We start from the raw sequence: 15,043 nt of genomic DNA, 5'->3' as shown, positions 1-15,043 counted from the left end.
ACATTTAAATTTCTAAATTTATTTGACATTGAATTCATTTATAATATTTTGTAATGATAAAATTGAAATAAAAATAAAATTATAAACATAAAGAATAATTATTTGCAAATTCATACAGTTTCCAAAATAGAGTTGATAAGAGAAAATGAGATTAAAAATATAGCAAAAAAATTGAGATTGAGAGATTTGTAAATAAAAAATATTTGAATTGGTTTATATAAAAAAAATTAAAAAATTAAAAAAATTTTAAAAAATAAACCATTGCTTTTGCCACTAGCAAAGCAATGAAGGCTTCTGCGCAAAAGCCTCACTTCCGCTCATTTTTTTTAATTTGTAAATAGTACTAGGTTGAGCCAGTCCATAGGCTTAATATTAAAGCCCATAACCCGACTTGGAAATCCCATAGGCTAGGCCTATATGCTACAGTACCAAACCGAGCCTTTATAGATCAAGCTTGAATTCTAAGCTTCTAATGGGGCCTCTATATGACTTGACCCCATTGACATGTCTATTCCTCTACATAACCGTCCTTAGTGGTTTGTATTTCCAAAATACTATGATTTTGTTTTGGGGATAGATTTAGCCATAAAATAACTTAATAAATCACATATCTTAATTGTCTTTACTAAAAATAATCAAGTACAAAAATAGCCACAACGGGTTAGATTATCATGATTATCACTATCGTGTATGAATTAAAATTATATGTACTTAGTTTTAAGTACTTAGATGATGTATCATTATGTGATTGTATATTTTTAAATCAGGATTACTTTAACATGTTTTGTTGTTAACATTTAATCATATGTTAACAAATCAACTAATACGTAAAATGACATGGTTTGATTATACTAAGACCATACTATTTAATACTAAATCCATATCTCCTGTTTAGGGGTGGTAATTGGACAAGATGGGGTTGAATTCTCTAGTCTCGGTTTTGTACAAAAGGCCTATCTCTGTCCTCACCTCATCCCTAATAGTGGGATGACAACAAATTTGTATCCTTTACTTGTGGGTAAAATTTTCTTTCCCTCTCCAGTTTTGCAAGAAAGATTCCCCTCTCTTTGGTCCTTGTGGGAAAAATAATGAAATACGTATTAGATGTCATACAATATTCAAAATAATTAAAAATTTTAGAGCAATTCAATTTTTAAGCTAAAACTAAAGGAATCAAGCCCAACTGTCTTGAATTCAGTTCTGTTATAACATGTCAACAATCATGTAGATGTTGATCTCTCTTGCAACTACCTTGTGCATCTTCACTTTTGTAAGAAAAAAAAACTAGGATTTGATATATGCTCGGAAGGTTATTCCTATCCTATCTCTCAAATACACAAACAATTTCATTACATGTCACTAATTTTGTTTTACCATAGATCGCACCTATTATGTTCTATCAATTTAACTAACAAGTGATTAGGATTCTAGCTCGTACTATCATATATCTTCGAAAATTCACATTTTAATTCAAGACTTACTGAATTTGGATAACTCATAACAAAATTCGGGTTACCATTTTATAATAAAAGAGATAATATTAGATTGAGTTTGATTAGGTTTAAGTTTTTTACTAACTTTATACAAATGAGATAAAATGACATGGTACGGCTTTCTTATGTTAAGTTCAACTTTGCTAATGTTTGAAGCTTAGTTAAGAAAGAAAAAATCATTCTTTTATGAAGCATAAGGTGTTTAAATGTAATTAAGCAAATAATTTTATAATTAATATACAAATCATGCATAAACTCTATTATACAATATAAATTTGATATGATTATTAATACCTCATAGTAATGTTACATGTAACATCAATTTATTTTATATTTTAGGACAAAGTTAAAGACGCTAAAAGTAAAAGCAAAGAATTTAGTATTTTGACATTTTTTTCATATGATATGCATTCATTTTATATATATATATATATATATATATATATATATATATATATATATATATATATATATATATATATATATATATATGAGAGTGATAATAAGGAATCAATTAAAGTATAGAATATGGGTGAAGGAAAGAATTTCCCTTCCCAAAGTTGGAGATATGAATCAATGAAAGGATTTATACCTTGATTAAACTCATTGCTTACTTTTTTATAAACAATCAAGTTGAAGAATATTGTGTTAGAAAAATTTTGATGTGGATTAATATTAATTATAATTTGATTTTATAAATTCAGGTAATTGAATAATTCAATTAAAGTTTACAAATGAGTTCCATGTGATCATTTAAGATTATCCAATATACTTCATGATTTATGATCTGAGTAGACAACATTAGTATATGTTTTAGGATTTATTGGTCTTTTAACAGGTGTCCAATAACTTACTATTTATTGACTTAATCTCTCTCGAAGACCTAACATAATATTTTAAAGAGTTACAATAGTTTTGCCCACTAAAAACCATATTTCAAGAACTTACGAATTCAGAAAACATGGCACATACCCTAAAGTAATTTAATTTAGTGTTTTATAACCAATGCAATGATCATATAGATTCTATTGAATTTATTTTGTTAATGCAAATTTATAGTACTTATTTACATAATAAATTATGTTAGACACCACCTTTAAAACTCGAAACCTTAATTTACTTACATCTAGGATAAAGAATATGCAAAATAATTAAAAGAAACAAAGCAATGAATATGCTTCTTAGTGGATGTTTGATTCAAGGTTACTAAAAATCACTCCGGTAATATATATTTTATTACAGATATTATTTTCACTGGTTTATCAGGTAATTTTTTAATACTAATCGTGATATAATAAGTAAAATAGAGGATAATTTGATTACTATCCCACCTCAATTATTAAAAAATTATCAAAGTATTTTTTATTATGTTACAATTCTGTTTTTACTTTTTAATTTTTTTAGTACAAAAATACCTTCATTTTTAGCTAATAAACAAATAATATAAAAAACATTTTAGAAAAATTAAACTTAATAATCTTTAGGATATTTAAATAAAATGATACATTAGTATTTTTTTATTACATCAAACTGTACACAATTATTATGTATACCTAATAATATTTTAGATAATCTATTCTTGAGTAATCTTTCATTTTTGAAATAAGAGATTATCCAAACCAAAGGGACGTATAGGGGAAAATAAAAATAAAAAATTGATGGATATATGCCTTACATTCATTCAAGACAAAGGATATATAGTAGTCTTCAAAATTTGTTCATACTTCATGTAATTCCCACGCAAGTCAAGGAATCTTACTATATTATATATAATGCCATGATCTTAGATGATTATTTCATACAACAATTCAATTTCGCCACTTCGAAAACTGAACAACCTGCTGTCTTCTTTCTTTCAAAAATATGGTAGAAACAATTGTCTCTGGTATTGTTGAGAAAGTGTTGGGCAAGCTGATATCCCTTGCTTCTGATGAAGTGTCTTTGGCATGGGGTGTCAAGAATGATGTACAACAACTTGCTGACACTTTAAAAACTATCAAAGTTGTTCTCTTAGATGCTGAGGAGAAACAAATTCATGATTCAAAGCTGAGAGTTTGGCTAGAAAAGCTTAAAGAGGTTTGCTATAATGCAGAAGATATTTTAGATGAAGTTGAGGTGGAAGATCTACGTAAGCAAGTGGTGCATCATCAAAGCATTACAAGAAAGGTATGCCACTTTTTTTCATCATCAAATCTAGTTGTTTTCCGTTTTACGTTGGGGCATAAAATTAAAGAGATTAAAAAGAGGTTAGCAAAAATAACAGCTGATAAGAATGATTTTATTCTCATTGAAGAAATTGATAGCAATCATGTTATAGATAGGGAGAGGGAAACCCACTCATTTGTACGTGATTCAAATGTTATTGGTAGAGATAAAGACAAAGAGGAGATTATAAAAATCTTATTGTGTCCAAGTTATAGTAATGTGAGTGTTTCTATCATTCCTATTGTTGGGCTAGGAGGTTTAGGAAAAACCACACTTGCAAAATTGGTGTATAATGATGAAATAGTGGGTGATCATTTTAAGTTAAAAATGTGGGTTTGTGTGTCAGATGAATTTTCTCTAAAAAAGGTTCTAATTGACATCATTAGTTCTGCAACTGAGCAAAAATGTATTCAAATGAGTTTAGACCAATTGCAAAGGAAACTACGTGATATTATAAGACATGAAAAATATTTGTTAGTTTTGGATGATGTTTGGAATGAAAACGAGGGGTTGTGGTGTGATTTAAAAGAATTATTAACGAAGTGTGTTAGTGGGAGTAAAATCATAGTAACTACACGTAGTGACCGTGTTGCTTCAATTATGGGTACTATATCTACATACAAGTTAAAAGGTCTTGCCCTTAATGATTGTTTGTCTGTGTTTGTTAAATATGCATTTAAAGAAGGGCAAGAAAAACAACATTCCAAACTTATAGAGATTGGAAAAGAAATTGTAAAAAAATGTGGAGGTATTCCATTAGCAGTAAGAGCGCTAGGGAGTCTTCTTTATTCCTCAACTTCTGAACAAGAGTGGATAAATGTGAGAGATAATGAGATATGAAAGTTAGATCAAAAGGAAAATAGCATTTTACCAGCTCTAAGGATAAGTTATAATAAGTTATCACCTCTTTTAAAACAATGTTTTGTCTATTGTTCTATATTTCCGAAAGGTGTCAAATTTTCTAGCACATCATTTGGTTAACTTTTGGATGGCCCATGGGCTTCTCCAAGCCCACAATGAAAATGAAGATTTGGATAATATTGGCATGCAATATATAAAAGAATTAATGTGGAGATCTTTCTTTCAAGATGTTAAAAAGTTAATTGGTGATAGGTTTATATTTGAAATACATGATCTGATGCATGATGTTGCCACATCATTGTTCCAAAATGAGTGTTTAAGACTGAAAAGGGGTAGCCAAATTGCTTGCAAAACTTATCGACATTTATTTTTTCATGGTGAAGCAGTTGCTCGAAACTGCATAGCTAGCTTGAGTAATGTGAGAAGCGATATATTTTCTTCAACTATTGGTGACGATATCACTATTAGCCAATCTTTTTTGGAATTACTTATCTCAAGATTTCAATTTTTGCGGATGTTAGATTTATATAATCTAGGCATAAAAGTAGTGCCTAAAGGGGTTGGTACTCTTAAGCATTTGAGATATTTGGAACTAGGAAGAAACCCAGAAATAAAAAAACTCCCGAGTTCCATTTACAAGCTACAAAATTTGCAACTTTTATCACTGAGGAATTGTGAAGAACTAAAAGGGTTAACAAGAGAAGTAAAGTACTTAATTAGTCTCAGAGTGTTAGTCTTAACAACAATGCAAAAGCATCTACCAAGCAATGAAATTGGCTACTTGAATTCTCTTCGATATTTGATTATTCGCAATTGCAGCAATTTAGAATATTTGTGTGAAGATATTGGTCGCCTGAGAGCCCTTCGAATGCTCATAACTTCTGAATGTCCACGGTTAATCTCATTACCACGTGGTGTACGAAACTTAAGCTCATTAGAAGACCTTCGTATCCGAAGTTGTGCAAGGCTTAATCTTGATTTGAGCACAGGATCAGACAATCATGCTGAACTCAATAGCACAGGGCCTCCCCTTCGATCCCTTGAAATTACTGATTTATCACAACTGGTGAAATTGCCCCAATGGCTTCTTCAGGGTTTGACAAACACTTTGGGAGAACTATTCATTCGTGGCTGTCCAGAATTGTCATCTCTACCAGAGGATACGAATCGTCTCGTCTCTTTGCGAGAAGTAAGAATTGAAGGCTGTCTTAAACTGACGGAAAGATGCAAACCAGAAGCAGGTGAAGATTGGCCTAAGATTGCTCATATCCCCAACATTCAACTTGACGGAGAGATTATCAAGTCAACCGAAAATTAGGTATGACCAATCCATATCTATTCTTCTTCATCAGTTAGTAGTTAAATTATAAATATTCTTGAAATACTTATTTGAATAAAGTTAAAACTTCAATTGACAATTTGATTCTTTTATCATTTGATATGAATTTCAAAATTTGAACCTATTCATTGTTTCTCCTTCCTTTCTTTAACTTTATTGTTTTATATGTATGCAGGGGAAACTTGAATTAAATTTGTGAGTTTTCAATCTCATAATTCAGCCTTGACAAGTAAATATCGCCTCCCATAATGTTTTATATTTATGTTTTAATTGTTTTGGGGAATGGACCGTACAATGTAAGTTTTTTGTTGTCAGGGCTCACAAACATGGATGAGTTATTTTATATCTATATTCAGATAAACTCAGTTGGAGAATTTTGCTTCTTGTCCCTGAATACTGTTACATACCTGAACTGCTGGGTATAATTTTCTTCTCTCAAATGCCTTGTCTTCCTGGTTTGTTTAGCTGCCTTGCAATCAACTGTGCATTCAACCAGAGTAGCCTGCCGGTTTATTTACACAGAACACACACAACTGCACTTTCGAATGAAATGTCTTTATTGATTGGAAAGAATAAACATAGCAGCCCTCCTCACTGCTTTATTTTGAAACTAATTACAGTGGTAATTGTTCTGACTAGAGTGCCAGAACCCCCTAATTTCCCTCCCAATTCCCTGTTGTTTTCCTTGCCTTTCCTCTCCTCTCCTTCTGCCCTTTATAAGCTGCCGTCTGCATTCAGACCTGCTGAAACCAGCGAGCTCTGCCGTGGCAGTAAGTTCTTTGAAGAAAGATAAATGCTGGTAATCTCTTGACCTCATTTTTTGGTCTGATTGCTTGTGTTGCACAATTTGTTTATTAATTTCACCCTATTTGAGCCACATCAATGTCAGGAATCTCTTATAGGATAAATCATCAGATGTTTGATAGGCAGCAGAAGCGTGCATTGTTGACATCATCAGAGTTAGTGGACATGAAGCAGTGTGTGCCCTATAAAATTTCTGGTGCTTTCTCATAGTTTTGAGATTGAAGCTGCTATTAAGCTTTATTATTATTATTTTTTTGTTTGGATTTATATAATCTTTTCCAGACTGAGAAGCATCTTAAAGATGTGACGCCCCAGCTTTAGCTCTTATTGTTGAAAGATTGAAAGCGTATGATGGATCTCGTGGTGTGTATATAGTAACCTGGTTCTAGTAATTTTCCCCTTGTACGTCTTTTATATTTTGCTTGCTAATTTGAGTTTCTCTTAGTCTTACTTGAATCTGCAAAAGTAATGTCAATGGGGCCTACATCTAAAGACAGCTTGAAGGTTGCAAAATTTACTTCTAATGTTTTTGGTGAAGCATGGAAGCAGGACTATATCTTCGGTATTTTGCATGCTTTTGTTACAACCATTTCTGCATGCAATGAGGGTGCTGAGTGTTTTTTTGATGGCTTGGACAGAGGGGCATTCCAACTAAGGGTGCAAGGGCAGATTCAATTACATCTGTTGAAGATATAGCTGTCAAATCACAGGCTTTGTTAAATGCCAAGGATTCAAATAAGGTATTGATTGGTGAAATTTGAAGCATTGAATACTGTGTGAAGTGTTAAATATACTGAGAACATGTTTTATATGAACTTTTTAATTTACTGGATGAAGGGGAGAGAAAAGTTGTTGGTAGATTTAAGTTTGAAGAGCCACAGATAGAGCAGATCCAAGATCTTGAGGTTTGTTCTGGGATTTATGCCTAGATATATTTCTTTGTTTCCTTTGAAAAATTAGTTGTGATAGAGATGTGCCTTTGTTGCAAAATGATATGATGAGATTTTTCAGAGAGGATTTGCACAGATTTTGAGAAGCAAATTGATGGACTCGAGATGCTGCAGAAGGTGGTCTTCTCATCATTTTAGTTCTTGAATCTGTTTCAAGTTTGTTAATATGTAATCTTGATTGAATAAATTTTTAATTACAGGCGCTCCCATCTATAAAAAGGGAAATTATTGAAGTAATGGATATACTTCTGAGGAGGTCTGTTTTGCAGTTCTTCAAATCTAACACAACATGCTTGATGTATTTTATGTTTAATTTACTTGTTATTGTTCATACAGGATAATGCTGATCGCACTTCATCCTTTGTTGTCCTTATTAATCTCTTGCGTCCATTAGATCCTTCAAGGTGGCCTTCACCAGTGACTAATCAGTCCTTTGCTGCCAGAAATTAGAGGTTTTCTGATCTGCTTGTAAAACTCCTCATCAAACTCAATAAGGTATCTTTCATTGCCAGTGCCTTTCTTGCTCTGCTTTCTATGATTGTTTTGACAAGCCAAATTGTTTGTTTAGTAGTATTTTTCTAATTGTAACAAACTGATAAGCAGTTATGGGGCTGGAGAGCTCATTATATGTTAAGTGGTTGCATGAGTCATCCTAGTACAAAAATTGCCCTCACTGGGACATGTAACTGAGATGATCAATAATATATTAAGGCTAGTATGTGCACTTTTTTTGCAGTGTTAATATATTTGTTTGTTTGTTGGCACCGATTTTCACATGTTTTGGCTAGTTGTGTGCTAAATTTTGTTTCCTGTATCTGCAGGTTCTTCAAAGTACTATATATGATGCCAATCTTGACTGCATTCTTCAAAGCATTTATGTACTAAGGATGCAAGGGCAAATTCAATTATGATATAGCTGTCCAGTCACAGGCTTTGCTAATTGTGAAGGATTCAAATAAGGTATTGATTGGTGAAATTTGAAGCGTTGAATATTGTTGAAGTGTTAAATATACTGAGAACATGTTTTATATAAACGTTTTAATTTACAGGATGAAAGGGAGAGAATAGTTGTTGGTAGATTTAAGTTTGAAGAACCACAGATTGAGCAGATCCAAGATCTTGAGGTTTGTTCTGGGATTCATTCTTAGATATATTTCTTTGTTTCCTATGAAAAATTAGTTGTGACAGAGATTGTGCCTTTGTTGCAGAATGGTTTGATGAGATTTTTCAGAGAGGACTTGCATAGGCATCTACTAAGCACAGATTTTAAGAAACAAGTTGATGGGCTTGAGATCCTGCAGAGGGTGGTCTTCTCATGATTTTGGTTCTTCAATCTGTTTCAAGTTTGTTAATATGTAATCTTAATCAAATCAACTTTTAATTACAGGCCCTCCCATCTATAAAAAGGGAAATTATTGAAGTTCTGGATATACTTTTGAGGTGGTTTGTTTTGCAGTTCTGCAAAAATCTAACACAACATGCTTGCTGAAGGTATAATTATCTTCTTGCTTTCAAACTTATATGTTGTCTGTTTAGCAGATCAGTGGACAATTATAATCTTTGCAAATTGTTGAAAGCTAGTCAGCAGAATGTGACGGTGAAATAAGAAAAGCTGCTCTAAATACATTGTCTACTGGTTACAACATTTTAGGTGTGGCATATCATGATGTTACATAGTTGCTTTGATTTTTCCTGCTATTCTTCTTTTATTCTTTGCTTTTTTTTCCGCCCTTTCTTTGTGTTGAGAATTTTCTGCATTGTACTCAGTCTATTTAAATTCTTCTGCTCAGTCTTCTTCGCTGTAAAACTCTTGCATTGAATCATTTTGCTGCAACATACTAACATATGGACTTTATGCAGACATTTCAATACAAGAGGCCTTCTAATGATGTCCAGGAGAGTACTCTTGACAGTCTACTTACTGAGGTCCTACTTTGGCTTTTGGATGAAAGGGTTCCTCATATGGATGATAGCAGCCAACTTTTAAAAGCTCTCAATGTGTTGATGCTTAACATTCAGGTGAAAACTTATCTGATATGAATACATTTTCAGTAACCTTTATGTATATTTATTGCTTAATTGACTTGCTATTGTTCATACAGGATAACGCTGATCGAACTTCATCCTTTGTTGCTGCCAGAAATCAGATGTTTTCTGATCTGGTTGTAAAATGCCTCATCAAACAGACTAAGTTATCTTTCATTGCTGGTGCCTTTCTTGCTTTGCTTTCTAAGATTGTTTTGACCAGACAAATTGTTTGTTTTGTACTCTTTTTCTAATTGTAACAAATTGCCCTTACTGGACAACATGTAATTGAGATGATAGATTATATTAAGACTAGTATGTGCACTTAATTTGCAATGTTAATAATATGTTCTCATGAATTATATTTGAATTTTAGGAAATTGTTATAATACAGTGTAATTATTGAAAAACTAAACTTTGGTAATAATATTTCCTGAAAATGAATTGCTTGAAACTTTTTATTTGTTTGTTGGCATTGATTTTTATGTGTTTGGGCTAGATGTATGATAAATTTTGCTTCCTGTTTCTACAGGTTCTTCAAGATAGTATATATGGTGCCGTTCTCAACCACATTCTTCAAAGCATTCATGTATATCTGCAAGAATCGGGAATGGAGAAGGTATATGTCTAACATCATCTGCTCCTTGTCTTTTGGGGAGGCGGGGACTGAATGCTGTCTGTTTTTCCTATCTCAGAGTTTTAATTTTCATTAACTTGCATCTTTACTGCTTTCCATAGCCTCATCAGATAATATTTCAAATAGAGCTGTAGCTGAGCAAACAAGCTTCAATTTACCACCTTCATATACTGAAGACATAGGATCAATAATGCCATTGCATCAAGAGGTCACGCCTCGGAGAATCCTTTGGGTGATCAACAGAATGAGAAATATGTTGAGCAAAAGTGGTAATTATAGAACAACATTTTTATTAATTATAACAATTACAAATTTATACAAAACCCCCTTAACACTTACTACACTCGCGCACAGCCCACACTCTTTATTCTTGCACTCAATGACACTCAACGGCTTTTTATTTTTGCACAGCCTCACAGCACACACTTCTTTATTTTGTACTTACTCTTGGCTGGGACATGGTCCCTTCTTATACTAGTTTTATGTTGGTTTTGTAGCCGATTTTAAACTTTCTTTAAATTTCTTGAATGGCAGCTTGCATGTTTATAATGGAGAATTCTAAATAAGCAGTTGCAAGTTGTGAGCTGGGCTGGAGCAATGTCCAGACTGGCGGTTTTGGATACTTCTTGACTCTTGTTGAAAAAGAGAGGCGGTGCTTGCTTTGTTTAACAAGATATGGAGGTACGCATAATTTGCTTTTGCTTATTCTGTTTTTTTCTCTGTTAATTTAGTTAAAACAGACCTAAAAGTTGAAATTATTGTTGAAGCTGCAGTAACCACTGGGACATTAGATGCAATTAGAGAAAGGATAAAGAACATGTGATTAGCTGCAGCAGCCAGGAGCCCTGAAGCCAGAAGCAGGACGTTAATAAACATGAATGACACTCTAAATCATGGACTTCCTGATCAGAATCGTTCATCAGATCACTGTGGTGCTGAGAATGCTGTAAAGGGTGCAGTTCTCCACATGGACGAGAAGGACTTCAAGCGTGGATGGACAGACTAAAAAGCGGAACAATGGAACACCTTTAAAAACTTTTGTGCAATATGAGGAGCCATCTCTCCAAAGTCTTATTCAATCCCCTGCCATAGAATGCCTTATCGTAAATGGAAAGTGAGCAAGATTGAACTGGAACTGCAGTCGCCACCATAATGTAAATCTTGATTCATTGTATATGGTAAGCGATTATTGATTATGTATTCTTTTTTGAGTGCTATACTTTGGTGCTTGTATATTGTAATCAAAGCCCTGTTATATTTTGAGCTGGTGACTAAATACTAAAATTTAATTCAATGTATGCATTTTACACAGGGTATGGCTCCCGGCTTTGCTTGGTGTCTTTTACGATTGTTGTTACATATTCACAAGGTATTTTTAATGAATCTGGATGCTAAACAATGTTTCTTTTTCCAGTTTTCTTTTAGCAAAGACCTTGGTGAAGCAAACCGAAGCAATTCCATAACCAATAACTGCTGCAGCATAAAATATGTCCGGCCATCTGCCTCATCATCAATAATACTTTGTTTCTGAGCTTAAAGATTCGTTATCACTTTTGATGCCATTGTCATCACAAAAAGACTCGGATTTGATAGATGCTCAGAAGGTTATTTCTATCTTTCAAATATATAGGGCAGTTGCATTATAGCTTTCACTTATTTTGCTTTACCATAGACCACACCTTTCTGGTTCGATTTAACTAACAAGCAATTAGGATCCTAGCTGCTGCTATCACATATCTCCATGAGATTCATGTTTCAATCCAACACTTTCTGAATTTATATAACTCATTACAAAATTGGGGTAACCACTGTATAACATGAGAGATAATATGAAATTGGGTTTGATTAGGTTTAGGTGTTTCACTAACTTTATACAACTAAGATGAAATGACATGATTGTATTAGCGCACCCAATTGTAGAATGACAGGCCAAAATAATTCTGCTCTAATTTTGTATTTAATCACAGTAGACTATAAAATATTGTAGATTAGGAAGAAAATGTAACACCTCTTCTAGAAGTACTATTCTAAGCAGAAAAGCTTCATTAAATTGACTATTTGAGCATACTTGACTTTTTAAAATATTTAAAACTTCATACATAAGTCATTATAATAACATGAAAAAAAATCATTTATTAATAATGAAAATGATGAAAATACCCTTGTTACATAAATAAATGGAAGTGTTTAAAAAATGTCTAATCTTATTAGCGTAAACTAAAAATCATAATATGTATAGTCAAATACAATCATAAAAATCTCAATGAACTAAAATTGATAAAACTAAAATGATAGGAATGCCCTCACAACTCTATACCCCCTAACAATCACTCGTTCCCCACCTATCAAGATCACTTGTTCTTACACACAAGAAAGTAGAGGAATGAGTGACAAGAACGCTTAGTAAATATGAGACTATATTGATAATTTCTATTGAAACCCCAAAATGCTCTTAAACTCGACCCATACTAACTCTGTCATTTGCAGCCAGCATTAAACTCCTTTATGGATGATGACGGGTCCTATGTATTGCATTTGTACTCATATTATACTTTAGGAACTATTTAGGTTGTATGTCATTACTCTCGGGTTGACCTATGTCCTTTCGGTCACTAAAGAGCCACTTCTCCAAATTTTTATCTAGCGTAACCATACTAAACTCAGTGTAAACATCTGAATCTGAAAATTGTAATTAAAGTTGTATACTAGGTCAATCAGTTTGGATCAAATATATGGATTTGATACCTTAACCATGTGAACTATTTTTTTGTTTCACTACACCAACTATATCTTAACTGAGTTTACTGTGAGCAGGTGCCCTACTACAAGTCTAATGTCCTATTGTAGACTACGTAGTGACTGTATATTCATAGTGCCCTCTCATAACGATCATAAGATGTCTAGTATACATGCATGTCGAGCCTTTATTTAACTTAGCTCACTCTTACTTTCACCTAACAATATATCTCGTGCCCCATTATGATTAAACTCTTAGACATGTGAGGTACTACTAGGTACCCGAATTCCTTGTACTGTTGCTTAAGACTAGAGGTGTCTATGGCTCGACCAGCTCTAGCTCTGCCCACCGGGCTTATTCATCGGGCTCGTCCGTAGGCTTGCACAGTGATGGGCCTTTGCATTGAACTGAACCAACCCATGAAATTTTTAAGGCCTAAGGCTTGAGCCTTAATCAAGTTTTAAACAAATTTAAACACAAATTATTTTTCAATTATTAAAACCAATGACAATATTTCAAATATTTTATTTATAATCTCTTGCTTATGACAGAGAAATATCATGGTTATATGATGAAAAATATTATAATATAATACAAATAAATTAATTTAAATATTATATAATTACAAACGTAAATAAAATATATATATATACCATACCAATTATCTACATAAATAATATTCAAATGGATTGAATTCACTTGACATTGGATCTATTTGTAATATTTTGTAATGATAAAATTGAAATTAAAATGAAATTATAAATATAAAAAATTATTGTTTGTGAATTCAGACGGTTTATGAAAAAAAGTTGATAAGAGAAAATGAGATTGAGAATATAATGAAAGAATTGAGATTGAAAGATTTGTAAATAAAATTGGAAAATAAAGAGGATTTGAGTTGTTTATATAGGAGGAAAAAAATTATAAAAAAAAATATGGCTCTGGCTTCTACAACAAGCAGAAGCCAACTGGCATATAAAAAAATTCTTTTTATTTTTTTAATATATTCAACAATAATGGGTCGGGTCGGGTCGGGTCGGGTCGGGTTGGCCCAGGAGCCTAATACCTAGGCCTACAGCCCACCCTGGAAGGCTTATGGGTCAAGCCTCATTTTCAAGCTTTGGGCTAGACCTCCATTTGATTAGCCCTAATTGACATGTCTACTTGGGACAAACCTAAAATTTTTAGTCTAATTCATTTTCTCTTTTCTTTATTTTGCTCTATACACACAAGTGTAAGTCTATGGACACTTAGGGTGTGTTTTTTTATTCCCAAGCACATAGCTACTTCTCATGACATTTCCCCGTGTGTTAATTTTCCTACACACACAGGTGTATGCCTTTTTAACTATCTATTTTAATTTCTTTTTTCTATGCTCTCATCGATTGCACTACTTTTTAAATGTATTCTAGTCATTTTACCAAACACACAGTCATGCTAATGCTACACACCAAAAGTTCACATGTCTTAGTTGACCACTAATCAGTCAATGGTGTCCTATGGTTGTTTGAACATCATGAAAACTTGACTTGAAATCTGGGGATTCCACACATGGGCATGTATCCTATACCATACAACCATGTGACAAACCCAAAAATCACACTAAATGCCCTACTTCGATTCTAATCATGCAAACACTATCAATTTCATTCGTTTGACATATGAATTAGGACCATACTAACAATACCACTTGCTTATGCTAAATACATGCAATTTCCCATCAAACAAATGCATAAATAATGGTAACAATAATAAAAAATACGAGTATATATTCATATAATTGTAGAGCTCTCAACCATGTCTTATACACTATGATTAGTATCAAACTTAAGCTATAGATCACAATTATAAAAGCACACTTTGCAAGAGAAACCGTAAGGATCCAACAAATATAATGGAAACAGGTGCAGAGACGCGTTCCCACTTACCTCGATTACAACAAAAGACAACACGCGTAGGCCTCCTTATCTCTTATTTCCTCGCAACCACCTC

The 15,043-nt window shown here is 32.8% G+C and overlaps 1 long non-coding RNA gene and 1 pseudogene across 11 annotated transcripts; both read left to right on the top strand.

Moving 5' to 3' along the window:
- The first annotated feature begins 3,311 nt into the window (after positions 1 to 3,311).
- LOC123228404 lies at positions 3,312 to 4,787 on the top strand (annotated as a pseudogene).
- Positions 4,788 to 5,112: 325 nt separating this feature from the next.
- LOC123228418 lies at positions 5,113 to 11,966 on the top strand. 11 transcript variants are annotated; one of them, XR_006504695.1, is made up of 20 exons: positions 5,113 to 5,877; positions 6,074 to 6,898; positions 6,985 to 7,065; positions 7,148 to 7,264; positions 7,341 to 7,442; positions 7,540 to 7,607; positions 7,714 to 7,769; positions 7,853 to 7,908; positions 7,989 to 8,147; positions 8,474 to 8,612; positions 8,702 to 8,776; positions 8,861 to 8,956; positions 9,040 to 9,143; positions 9,234 to 9,303; positions 9,513 to 9,671; positions 9,755 to 9,860; positions 10,210 to 10,296; positions 10,416 to 10,583; positions 10,849 to 10,995; positions 11,088 to 11,622. It is a non-coding gene; the product is annotated as an uncharacterized LOC123228418 (long non-coding RNA). The 11 variants fall into 11 exon arrangements; XR_006504692.1 differs by lacking the exon at positions 9,234 to 9,303 and adding an exon at positions 8,256 to 8,367; XR_006504690.1 differs by lacking the exon at positions 9,234 to 9,303 and adding an exon at positions 11,729 to 11,966 and having other exon boundaries at positions 5,114 to 5,877; positions 11,088 to 11,492.
- The last annotated feature ends 3,077 nt before the right edge of the window (positions 11,967 to 15,043 follow it).

The sequence above is a fragment of the Mangifera indica genome, chromosome 10, assembly GCF_011075055.1.
Source record: "Mangifera indica cultivar Alphonso chromosome 10, CATAS_Mindica_2.1, whole genome shotgun sequence".
Taxonomy (NCBI): Eukaryota; Viridiplantae; Streptophyta; class Magnoliopsida; order Sapindales; family Anacardiaceae; genus Mangifera; species Mangifera indica.
The sequence above is the reverse complement of the archived record's forward strand: the minus strand, read 5'-3'. Positions and strand labels throughout refer to the sequence as shown.